General features: G+C 40.0%; 1 protein-coding gene and 1 pseudogene across 2 annotated transcripts in view; both read left to right on the forward strand.

Annotated features, from left to right (window-relative positions):
• Positions 1–12225, forward strand: part of LIMCH1 (LIM and calponin homology domains 1) — a 355643-nt gene that overhangs the window by 193554 nt on the left and 149864 nt on the right. The window lies entirely within an intron of this gene.
• On the forward strand, positions 7320–8074 carry LOC138082153 (large ribosomal subunit protein uL13 pseudogene; annotated as a pseudogene).

Consider the following 12225-nt stretch of genomic DNA (forward strand, 5'->3'; position numbering starts at 1 on the left):
GGGATTTTCATCCACCCCTGACTCTGTTGGAGTCTTTTTGATAGAATCTCATTTCATCTTCGTCATTTCTGTTTCAGTTTTTCACTCCCCGAACAACCAGTCTTGAAGTTCTCGATTTATTTATTTTATTCAGGCTGTTGCTGCTACATTCTGCTTTTAGGAATATGAACAAGCTTAGTAAATTATTCAATATAAATGAATATGGATATATATATTCTACAGATGTCAATATGTATATATATATATATTTATTTTTTCTGATAAAGTTCTAATGATAGGAGGCTTTTACTCTTAAACTATTCAGCCAAAGTAATTGAAGATAGAAACGTTTATATATGTGAGTTAAGCAGTAAAAATTCATACAAAAAAAGAAGTCCTAAGAGAAAAACAGATTTAAGTAGATTTGTTAAAAGACAAAAAGAAGGAAGGAAAGAGAAATCTGACTGTCTAGCAACTGAGCATCCCTTTGTTTACAACTCTCTCTCTTTCTTTTATCTTAAATAGCATGTGCTGCTTATTTCCTGAAGTTGACCTGTTTTCCCTGTTCCTCTCTTCTTCCATTGCCATAAAACAAGTATTTATGCAGTTTATTGCCACATTGGTATTTCAGTGGCATCCAGAAATCCATCCCATCTAATACATTTCATTACACTGTGAGCAAATCTGATACAGATATTGTCTTAAGTCAGAGGAGAATCTGATACAGATGTTGTCTTAAGTCAGAGGAGAGTCTTCCGTCAGTGCAGGTATTAACACTTAGGAGAGAAACTTACTATAATGTGTTTATATGAATTAACACATTGACAGTAAGAACTAAATAAATTATAAAATATTCCTCACATCATGCTTAAAGGATTATCTCTTTTGATGATAACAAAACTGGTTACTAAATATAATGGTCAAGGGGTCAGTTGACCTTCAAAATAATTAACTGGCAACTTCCCCAGTGGCTCAGACAGTAAAGTGTCTGCCTACAATGCGGGAGACCTGGGTTCAATCCCTGGTTCAGGAAGATCTCCTGGAGAAGGAAATGGCAACCCACTCCAGTATTCTTGCCTGAAAAATCCCATGGACAGAGGAACCTGGTAGGCTACAGTCCATGGGGTCCCAAAGAGTCGGACACAACTGAGTGACTTCACTGTCGTTTTTTGGCAAATAACACATTGGTTCAAAGAAAGCTAATGGCAGAAAGTTTGTGATTTGTGAGAGAGAGCGTAACCTGTGCAACTGTGTCTAAGCTTCTGGGGATAATTCTATTGGTGGATTCAGCATCTCTTTCCCCAGAAAGGAGTATTTGTCCCTAAGACAAGTGGTATCTTTCAAGGCAAAGAGTGTCTATCTTGGCTAAACGCATTTAGTTTTTACTATAAATATACATATTGTGTATTTTAGTAGAAATATGTTAACCTATGTTTGTTTAATAGATTGAAATATAAAGATATAAAACATGAAATACATTTGAGTGTGGTATTAGGGACATTTTTTAACTACTGCATAGGGAGTGCTTTATCTGTAAAAAATCCTAGTATTTAAGAAAGTTGGATTTTTCATGAAATTTACTCAAGCAAGATGACAAGTCAGGTTTATTATATATGACAATTAAACCCTAGGTTTTTGTCCCAAATTGAAGCTTTCCTTTTCTTCCCTGAGCCTAGGGATCAAGGTCGGCATACTCGACAGTAAACTGAAATGTGTTCTCCTGGTCATTCCGTCTGCTTTATGAGCCCAATTCGTTGGATGGCATATAAGGGAAACTTGTTACCATTTTCTTTTCTCTCCAGGTCTCAGCTCCCTTGACAGGCCTCTGAGTCCAAAGTAGTGTTAATACTGTAAGGTCCTGACATGTCGGCTAGGTTTCTGATTAAAAAAAAAAGGAAGTCCTGTGCCATACTTTTACAGAGAGCATGTGCTGTATACTTGTTTGGTGATAGGTTTTTATCCCTTGGTAGAAAGACGCTACTGTGTCTTAAGTGAATGCTCACTCCACCATTTCACAGATCCTCATTGTTGTTTTTCTTTTGCATGGGTGATAGATTGAGGGGACGTGGTGACAAGACTGCCAAGGAAATATTCCTTCTCCAGTAGTTTACTTCTGCATGTTTATCTGAAATTCAGTCTTTTCATCTTTGGGCATGCTTTCCTCCAACAAACAGCACGATGAACTCTTGATACTGTACTTCTGACTCCCCATCCTTGCCTTTCCAGCCCCCTCGGCTCCAAACCTGTGATTATGCTGGATGCTTTCTGTTATGCTTCGGCTTGCAGCAGGCCAGCTAAAAGATAAACAGCTATTAAATAAATCTATGACCCTTTTTAGAACAAATAGAGCTGTTGAAAGAGTTTAAGAACATAGTGACTCCTTGAAAGATTGTCAACATTCTTGAACCCTTTGACTGAAAGTGAATTTTCTTCTGTGTGTGTATAGATACTGAAATTTATTTTAAAAAAAGGAAAAGAGCTTCAGTAGCAAGACATTTGAAGACTTTTTTGTTCTTAACCTTGCAGTGTTTTTCTTGGCAGGACTTGAAGAAAACAGCTGTCATCTACTTTCTGCTCCTGTTGAGGGAAGCGGTTGGGACTGAGAGACTCTGGGGTGACAGGGAGAAGCCCACAGAGGAGAGAGGAGCCCTGGGCTTGCTGGGTGCCAAGGGCTTACCTAGTTAATCCATGGCACTCACCCTGCTCTCTCATGCTGCGTCTTTCTTTTCTTTTCTATTTTCTCATACGTCTCCATTGCTGTGGGGCTGGAACACCGGGGCCTACCCTGGACCACACACATCTCGTATCGTCACCAGATTCATCTCTGGACACTAGATGAGCCCTACTGCCTTTGAGATTGTGCTGCTTCCTAGGGAGCTTTGTCTTTATGTGCTGGGCCAGCTAAATGGGACCCCACACACTTTGCTCTCATGGGTTCAGCTTTGTGATACTCCCCAACTTGCCTAAGTTACCTCTTGGGTTCTTGATCTAAACTCTAGTCACCAGGTAATGAAGATGCAGTCATTTGAACTGATCTTTCTTCTCTCTTCTTTCTTCTTTCCATTCTGCCAGCAACTTCTCTGAAATGGCAAATGCCAATGGGGACAGTTTAGTTTACTTCTCTGTATAACCTCAGAGTTATTGCCAGTATAAGGGCAAAACTTTTTGGTTGTCATCCTGAATGGCGGTGTGATATGAGTTGGAATGCTGAAACCAACATAGAGGTATTTTTAGCAAAATGAAATATTTTGATGCATATCTCTCACCTGAAATTTTTCCCAGATTTGCTATTTCTAGCTTCTTAACAGCTTCACAAAGGGGTATTGTATTTGAGTCGGAAGAGAAAAATATTTTTATTTCCTGCCCTTGACGGTTAGTGGAATTGATAAAAAGCATCAAGGCTCTTTGAGTTCTGGGTCTCTCACCAGAAAAACATAAACAAAAACCCCCAAACCATTATGTAAGAAAGAACTTGAGTGGTTTTTTCCTGTTTGTCAATATGAGGGGAGAGTTACTGTGGAAAGTGAGGGGCAGTCGTCAGCAGGAAAGAAAAACAAAGAGTTTTACTGGGAGAATCATAGCCAGAGAGATTGGGGAGCTACAGTATCATCTGGCTTTAAACTTGACATTGACCTTGACTGATGGCTCTAACTTTCCCTCCCCAGATCAGTTCAAAGGCTCCTTTTCTCATCTATATTTCTGAGAAGAAATAGTTGCAATTTGAGTTGAAGGGTATTAGAGCTACACTGTTTTTATTAAGTGACTATTGACTTCCCTGGTGGCTCAGACAGTAAAGCGTCTGTCTACAATGCAGGAGACCTGGGTTCAAGCCCTGGGTTGGGAAGATCCCCTGGAGAAGGAAATGGCAATCCACTCCAGTACTGTTACCTGGAAAATCCCATGGACAGAGGAGCCTGGTAGGCTACAATCTATGGGGTCGCAAAGAGTCAGACACGACTGAGCAACTTCACTTTTGATCAATAAATGAGTGGCTGATTGTTTCTTACGGTTAATCAGAAAATGTTAATTTAAAAAGTCACAGGTTTGACTCTTCAGAAAGTTAAGTAAACACATAGAGCTTATGTACATAACCAGTTGGAAGACAAAATAACCATTTAGTCAAGCATATCCATTTCATTTCATACTTATTTGGTATTTTAATTTGTTGACCATAGTGTGTAGGTGACCCAACTGTTACCTTGGTTAAATTTGCTGACACGAAGTATTAGCAATGGACTGACTGTGTTATAAAAATAAGAAATTATTCCTATTTGGTTTACCTTTTTATTCATTCACCAAGATTTCCCAGACTTGGTCAATAGATTTCTGTGCAGATATATGTGACACATTGTTATCAATGCCTGCTGTGTAGAATAGAAAGATGTCCTTGCTCATTTCTAATTTTTTTAATTAAAAATGCCTTTGAGAGATTGCTTATGCTGTTCTCTTACACTTTTCTGTCCATGGGATGAAATCAGCATGTTGGTTTTAATTTTCAACTTCATGCTTGCTGCTCTAACCTTCCCCTCCTCTCAGTTTCCTTACTCCTGAGTCCTCAGGTACTTTCAGCGTGCTCTTCCCATGCCTGATTCACTGTTCCACCACCTGGCATTCCAGGCAATGGACAACTGCTTCTCCTGTGATAGATGATGGCCCTGAAATAGGAGTGAGCCTTAGTATAACTGGAGCAAAAATTGCTCTCTTGGGTCAGCCCCATTCTTCCTCTACTCAACAGCATGTTCTGTTAACCACAGAAATGCCAAGGGTTTCCCCTTCCCCCATCTATAAGAATTCGTTAAGGCCTATTTATGTCTCCTTTTTGGTTTGCATTTTCTCCTTCCTATTATATTCTTTTAAATTTTTTTTAGGTAATTGACATATAACATTATATTCATTTCAGGTATACAGCAAAATGATTCAACACTTGTATATATTATGAAGTGATCACCACAATAAGTCTAGTTAACATCCATCACCACACAGAGTTACAGAACTTTTTTTCCTTGTGATGAGTACTTTTAAGATCTACTTTCTTAGCAGTTTTCAAATATGCCATACATGCTGTATATTACATCAACTATAGTCACCATGCTGCATATTACATCCCCATGACTTATGTATCTTATGGCTGGAAATTTGGGCCCTTTGACACCTTCACTCATTTTGCTCCCCCTCACCCCCTTTCCTCTGGCAGCCACCAATACTATTACTCTTAGAGGTGTTAGAGAGGCCCAGATTCTTCTCCTGGTTCAGCCACTTTCTAGGTAGGTAACTTTGGGCCAGTTATTTAATCTTTTCTAAGCCTCAGCTTTCTCATCGGTAAAATGAGGATTAACTGTAGTACTGACCTCCTAAGACTGTTATAAAGCTTAAATGAACTTATGCAGGTAAAATTAGAATGTTTACCTAGTGCATACTAGGTAGGTGCGTGCTCAGAAAAATGTATTGGTAGTAGTGGCGCTGAGGCAAGTGCTAATGCCACTCATCCTTCCCTAAACCTCTACTTTCTCATCTGTAAAATGGCATAATAATGGCACCTAACTCATTGATTTGTGAGGAAGTGTGTGGATCAAGTCTGTGTCTTGCCTGACATCTTGTAAACTCTCAATGAGTGGAGGTGGAGACTTCTGCAATAATGTACATTCCTTATACTTCTGTTTATCTCTGCTCTTTGTTTAAGGCTTATACTTTAAGCCATAAATCCAACCACGAGGAGCTGAGACTAAACTAACCAAGTCACTCTGAACAAGTTCATTTGCTCTGTTTCCAATTCCTCATGGTGAAATGACAATGTTAGACTCAATGCTCTGAATAGTTTCTTCCCTTAAAGTATTTTAGCAATGTTCACTTCATCACTCAATTTTGAAAATACCTGTTAATGAGAAACTCATCCAAAAGAACTTTGCCCTCTACTACTGAAGAAAGACCTTATTAAATTAATCGCCTTAGTCCCTTAGTAAATTTTCTCTCACTTAAAAACCCAGATTGTTTTGTTTATATGATTAATGACTTCATCAACTGGCCCCTTCCAAAAATGTAACTGACTAGCCTATAATTCCCCAAAGCCATCTTATTTCTCATGGTTATAGTTTTAGTCTAAAAACCCTTGTCCAGTTTCACAAAAATTAAATCCTGATGCCTTGCAGATCTACCCCATATTGAGGAATAGTGTTCAATTTTGTCTGTTTGCCAGTGGCCCCTTTTACTTTGCTCTGCTCCCAAATCCTCATCCAGTTCTTTTCCATTTGGAGAATAGACTTGAAAAAAACTAGTTTCCATTACAATCTCATCATCCTTGCGATAGGAAAGCTAAGTATGCTGTGGGATTTCAGGCCAGGAGCATTGGACTGGAAGCCCAAAGACTTGGGTTACAGTCTAGGCTCTGCCCCCAAAGCAGAGGGACTTTGGACAGTATACTTACTGTTGCTTTTGTCCTTGGTGTTGATAGATAGGACAGAATGATTCCTGAGGGTTTTCTCCGTGTGAAGATTTATGGTCCCTATCCCTTCCTGTTTTGTCCCATACTGGGGTGTTTGTTTGTTTGTTTTTGGCTTATTTTATTTGTATTTATTTTTGTTGTTGTTGAGGTATAATTGCCATGCAACATTCTATTTGTTTCAGGTATACAATATAATATTTTGATATGTGTATATTTTGCAAAATGATCACCACAATAAGTCTAGTTAACATGTGTTACCACTATAGTGATAGATTTTTTTTCTTGTGATAAGAACTTTTAACATCTACTCTTGTAGCAACTTTCAAATATGCCAGACAGTGTTATTAGCTATAGTCACCATGTTGTACATGATAACGCCATGACTTATTTTAAAACTGTAAGTTTGACCCTTTTGGTCCCCTTCACCCATTTTGCCCTGTCTGATTTTTTTCGCTTAGCAGAGAGCCCTCAAGGTCCATCCAGGTTGTCACAGATGGCGAGATTCCACTCTTACTATGGCTGAGTAATATTCCATTGTGTACATATACCACATTTGCCGTATCATTCATCTACTGATGGACACTTCAGTTGTTTCCATATCTTGGTTCTTGTAAATAATGCTACAGTGAACCTAGGGGTACATTTACCTGTAGTTAGTGTTTCATTTTCTTTGGCTAAATACCGAGAAGTAGAATTGTTACGTCATATGGTGATTCTACTTTCCTTTTTTTTGAGCACCCTCCATACTGTTTTCCATAGCGGCCGCACTAGTTTGCAGTTCTGCCTGGAGTGCATGAGGGCTTCGTTTCCTCCATATCCAAACCAACCCTTGTTCTTTGTTGTCTTTTTGATCGTGGTCATTCTAAAATGTGTGAGATCCTTTCCCAGGCGGCTGCTGAAGATGGCGGAGGGGCAGGTCCTGGTGCTCGATGGCCGAGGCCATCTCCTGGGCCGCCTGGCGGCCATTGTGGCCAAGCAGATGCTTCTGGGCCGGAAGGTTGTGGTCGTGCACTGTGAGGGCATCAACATTTCTGGCAATTTCTACAGAAATAAATTGAAATACCTGGCATTTCTCCGCAAGCGGATGAACACCAACCCCTCCCGTGGCCCCTACCACTTCCGAGCCCCCAGCCGCATCTTCTGGCGGACAGTGCGAGGCATGCTGCCCCACAAGACCAAGCGGGGCCAGGCTGCTCTGGAGCGCCTCAAGGTGTTTGATGGGATCCCACCACCCTATGACAAAAAAAAGCTAATGGTGGTTCCTGCTGCCCTCAAGGTTGTGCGTCTGAAGCCTACTTGCAAGTTTGCCTGCCTAGGGTGCCTGGCTGATGAGGTTGGCTGGAAGTACCAGGCAGTAACAGCCACCCTGGAGGAGAAGAGAAAGGAGAAAGCCAAGATCTACTACCGGAAAAAGAAGCAGCTCATGAGGCTACAGAAGCAGGCCGAAAAGAACATCGAGAAGAAAATTGGCAAAGTCACAGAGGTCCTCAAGACTCACGGATTCCTAGTCTGAGCCAAATAAAATTGACTGTTTATTCTTCATGCTTGGCCTGGCCTGCTCTTCCTCCATCGCCACCCTAGGATGTGGGGGCCCCCAGAGGCTGCCATGCAGGTGCCACAGGCAGACGGGGTATAGCCAAGGGGCATTAGTCAGTGTAGGCAGGTCCAGGGGCTGTGCAGGCATCGCTGGCAGCCTTTTTGTTCGTGAGACTTTTAAGACGAACAGTTGGAACAACCAGTCCAGTTGCAATATTGGCAGAAGTGAGCTGGAAGACTATTGGAAGGGATTCGCATGACTTAAGGGAGTCTGTTCATGCTTCCCACGTGGTCGGATACTATACTCTGCAGCTGTTAGGATGTGAGAGAATGCCCAAAAAGTGTCTCTGGAAGAGAAGATTCAGCCAAGGGGTCACAGGCATCGCCCTTATGTCTTCCCTATATTTTGTGATCCAAAACCAATAAATTATTTTTTTAAAGAAAAAATAAAATAAAATGTGTGAGATGATAACTCATTGTGGTTTGATTCGCATTTCCCTGATGATTAAGAATATCATCTTTTTCATTACTGTTAACCATAACTACCACTTATTTAGTATTTACAATATGTCAGACATTAACAGGTTAACATTAATTGAGTGCTTATTATGTGCTAAGCAATTTACATCTATAAATAACATCTAAAATTTTACATCTCCCCATAGTAACCCAACAAGGTAGATACAGCTAGTATCCTCCTCTTACAAATAAGGAAACTGAGATTCTGGGGTGCTAGGTATGTGCTCAGAGTGAATGAGGAAGCAGGTAAATAATGGATTAGGTGGATGAGGGAGCAAGTTGGTATTTGAATCCAGGAGTCTGGTGCCACACTCTTGCCACACCTTGTTTTATTAAACAACATCCCTAAGCAATTAGTTTCCCCCTCTTTTCCTTCCTACAACAAAGCAAGGAAGGATAGAATAGTGCTCTTATTTATTAAATGAGGAAACTAAGCTCAGGGAAGTGAAACATTTGACCAAAGAATTCAGGTGGTTAGATGAAGTAACCCAGCTAGTTAGCTAGCTAGACAGAACTGGGATTCAAATCTAACCCTGGCTTTTAACCGCCACATCCCATGGCCTTAGTGGACTTCTCACTATTCCCACAAGTATCTTCAAGATTAGTAAAAAGCTAAGTTACGATACATTTTTTAAAGGAAAATACTTCTTTTTTTAAGCACATAAGATAGAGGCTTTTAAGCACATGAGAGGTCAGACTTGCTTGAAGAGTAGGTATAAATCACTTTGTAACAACACATTATTTATTTGCAAATAGTCTTTTTATTTAGTGAGATATTAGTTTAATCTTCCCAAGTGGCACTAGTGGTAAAGAACCTGCCTTCCGATGCAGGAGACATCAGAGATGTGGGTTTGATCCCTGGGTTGAGAAGATTCCCCTGGAGAAGAAAATGGCAACCCACTCCAGTATTCTTGCCTGGAGAATCCCACGGACAGAGGAGCCTGGCAGGCTATGGTCCATAGGATCACAAAGAGTCAGACACAACTGAAGTGACTTAGCACTAGCTCGTTTAATGTAGTTCCTATCTGATTTGTCTTTATTCCAAATAATGCTGTCTGAATTAATGAAACCTCATCATGTACCCGAATTTCTGAAGATTGAAGTCTTCACCCACAACATCCTCAGTGCAACTTTGATTACTTATGTCCTTGATTCTTTCTTTTCTGCTTAAACATCTATTTCCTGTTTATAGGAGGGTGAGACCCCAAAATTGATATAGAATCTGGTTAATTTCTATTGTATGTCTGACATGTAGTGGGAGCCCAATTAATGCCTGTTGACTGACTCAATAAAGAAAAATAATTTATACCCTTGTCTCATTTTACTCTTCTAGGCATTAAAAAATATGACTAACTTTCTAAATGACCTGGAGGCAGCGGCTCAAAGCTTTCTCATCTCACTATCTCTGGGTGCATTGAGTTGGAATCAATCACTCACCACTTGGTCTGAAATTCCAACTAGGAGTTGACAGGAAGTGGGCAGGAATTGTTGCTTTGCTTTTTATTGTTTGTATAAATATTAGGTGCCATGGCAACAAAAAACTAACAGCCAGATGAAGAACAGAAACATATGGAGAAGTGGAAGCCTATTTTGAAAAAGAGGATATTTGAAAGAAATGCTTCATTTGGCTTATCTTGATATGAGTGTATTGCTTCATTTGGCTTGCCTTGATATGAGTGTATTGAGAATATGGTTTATTCTGTTCCTGAGGGAAAATAAAGATACCACTGGGGGAAAAATAAAAGCTCTGTATAAAATATCAGTATAACCAAAGAATAAATATCTTATATAATTGGGGCACAAACTTGTCTCTGAGTTTCCTGGCAGCCACAGTAAAAAGAAAAACGTGATTATAAGGTTTTTCACTTCTGTGAAATACAGTCAAAATAATACATTTTGAGGAAAAAGCCTATTCTACACATCTAAGATTAGAAGATAAAATTCTTTTTTACAAGTCTTTCTGTAGGAGACTAATAACTCTGTGTTTCCAAAAGAGTGTTTCTCCTATCTTTCTACCTACATGAGAGGAAATTGACAGCCTTCAAGATGAGAATCAAATTTTCAAAGTCCTTGTTGGGTTAGTCGTATAGTTAGATTAAAATACAGATGATCTGTGGTTGATCAGGGTGGGATGTGTGTCTTTTATCTCTCTGGCACTGTCAGTAGGGTTCATGAGCTTAGTTGTATCTTGAATCATGAGTATATATAATAGCTCACCCTTACATTGCCAGGCTCATTAGAGACCATGCAAAACAGTGCTTGATCCTTGAAATTTCCTAAAGGAATCATTTGGGACAAAGTCATCCTAGTAAGATCTACTTTTCTTTTTTTTAATATTTTAATTTTATTGAATTATAGTTAGTTGTGTTAGTTTATATAACATTGTGTTATATCACATTGTGTTAGTTTCAGGTGTACAGCAAAGTGATTCAGTTATGCATATCCATATGTTCATTCTTTTTAGATTCTTTTCTCATATAGGTTATCACAGAATATTGAGTAGAGTTCTCTGTGCTATACAGTAAGTCCTTGTTGGTTACCTATCATATATATATATTGTTGTTTGTGTTGCCACGTCATGTCTGACTTTTGTGACCCCATGGACTATAGCCCATCAGGCTCCTCTGTCCATGGGAATTCCCAGGCACGCGTACTGGAGGGATTGCCATTTCCTCCTCCAGGGGAGTCTTCTGACCGAGGGATCAAACCTGTTTATCCTACATTGCAGGCAAATTCGTTACCACTGAATCACCAGGAAAGCCTGATGAGCATGTATAGTAGTGTGTATGCATTCATCCCAAGCTCCTGATTTATACTGCTACCCCCCCATTTTCCTTTTGGTAGCCATAAATTTGTTTCTGATATCTGTAATTCTGTTTCTGTTTTATAAACGAGTTCTCCAAAGAAGACATACAGATGGCCAAAAGGCTCATGAAAAGATGTTCAGCATCACTAATGATCAGAAAAACAAAAAAGCAAAACTGCAATGAGATGTCACCTCATGTTGATCAGAATGGCCATCATCAAAAAGTATACAAACAAACAATAAATTCTGGAGAGGGTGTGGGTAAAAGAGAACCCTCCTACAGAGTTGGTGGCAGTGTAAATAGGTATAACCACAAGAACAGTATGGAGGTTCCTTGAAACACTTAAGATATACTTTTTTTTATGCAATTGTATCGTAAAATTAAGTTACTCCTATCGAATCAAAATGATCACTACTGAGAATCTTCTAGGGCCAGTCTGTTTGGTTAGCATTGGGCAGTAGGAAGACACAAATATGAGAAAAAACTGGGGGGCTCATATGGAGCAGGGGTCAGCACATGATGGCCTACCAGCCAGAAGCAGCCTCCTTTCTTTTTTAAGAATTTATTTTTTGTTGGAGGATAATTGTTTTGCAGTGTTGTGTTGGTTTTTGCAATACAAGAACGTGAGTCAGCCTTAAGTGTACATATATCCCCTCTCTCTGAAACTCCTTCCCATCTCCCCATCCCACCCCTCTAGGTTGTCACAGAGCACTGGGCTGAACTCCCTATTTTATACAGTCACTTCCCACTAGCTAGCTGTTTGGTTGCTTTCAGTTGCTCAGTCGTGTCTGACTCTTTGCAACCCATGGACTATAGCATGCCAGGCTTCCCTGTCCTTCACCATCTCCCGGAGCTTGCTCAAATTCATATCCTTTGAGTCAGTGATGCCATCCAGCCATCTCATCCTCTGTTGTCTCCTTCTCCTCCTGCCCTCAATCTGTGCCA

Source organism: Capricornis sumatraensis, chromosome 7, assembly GCF_032405125.1.
Source record: "Capricornis sumatraensis isolate serow.1 chromosome 7, serow.2, whole genome shotgun sequence".
Classification (NCBI taxonomy): domain Eukaryota; kingdom Metazoa; phylum Chordata; class Mammalia; order Artiodactyla; family Bovidae; genus Capricornis; species Capricornis sumatraensis.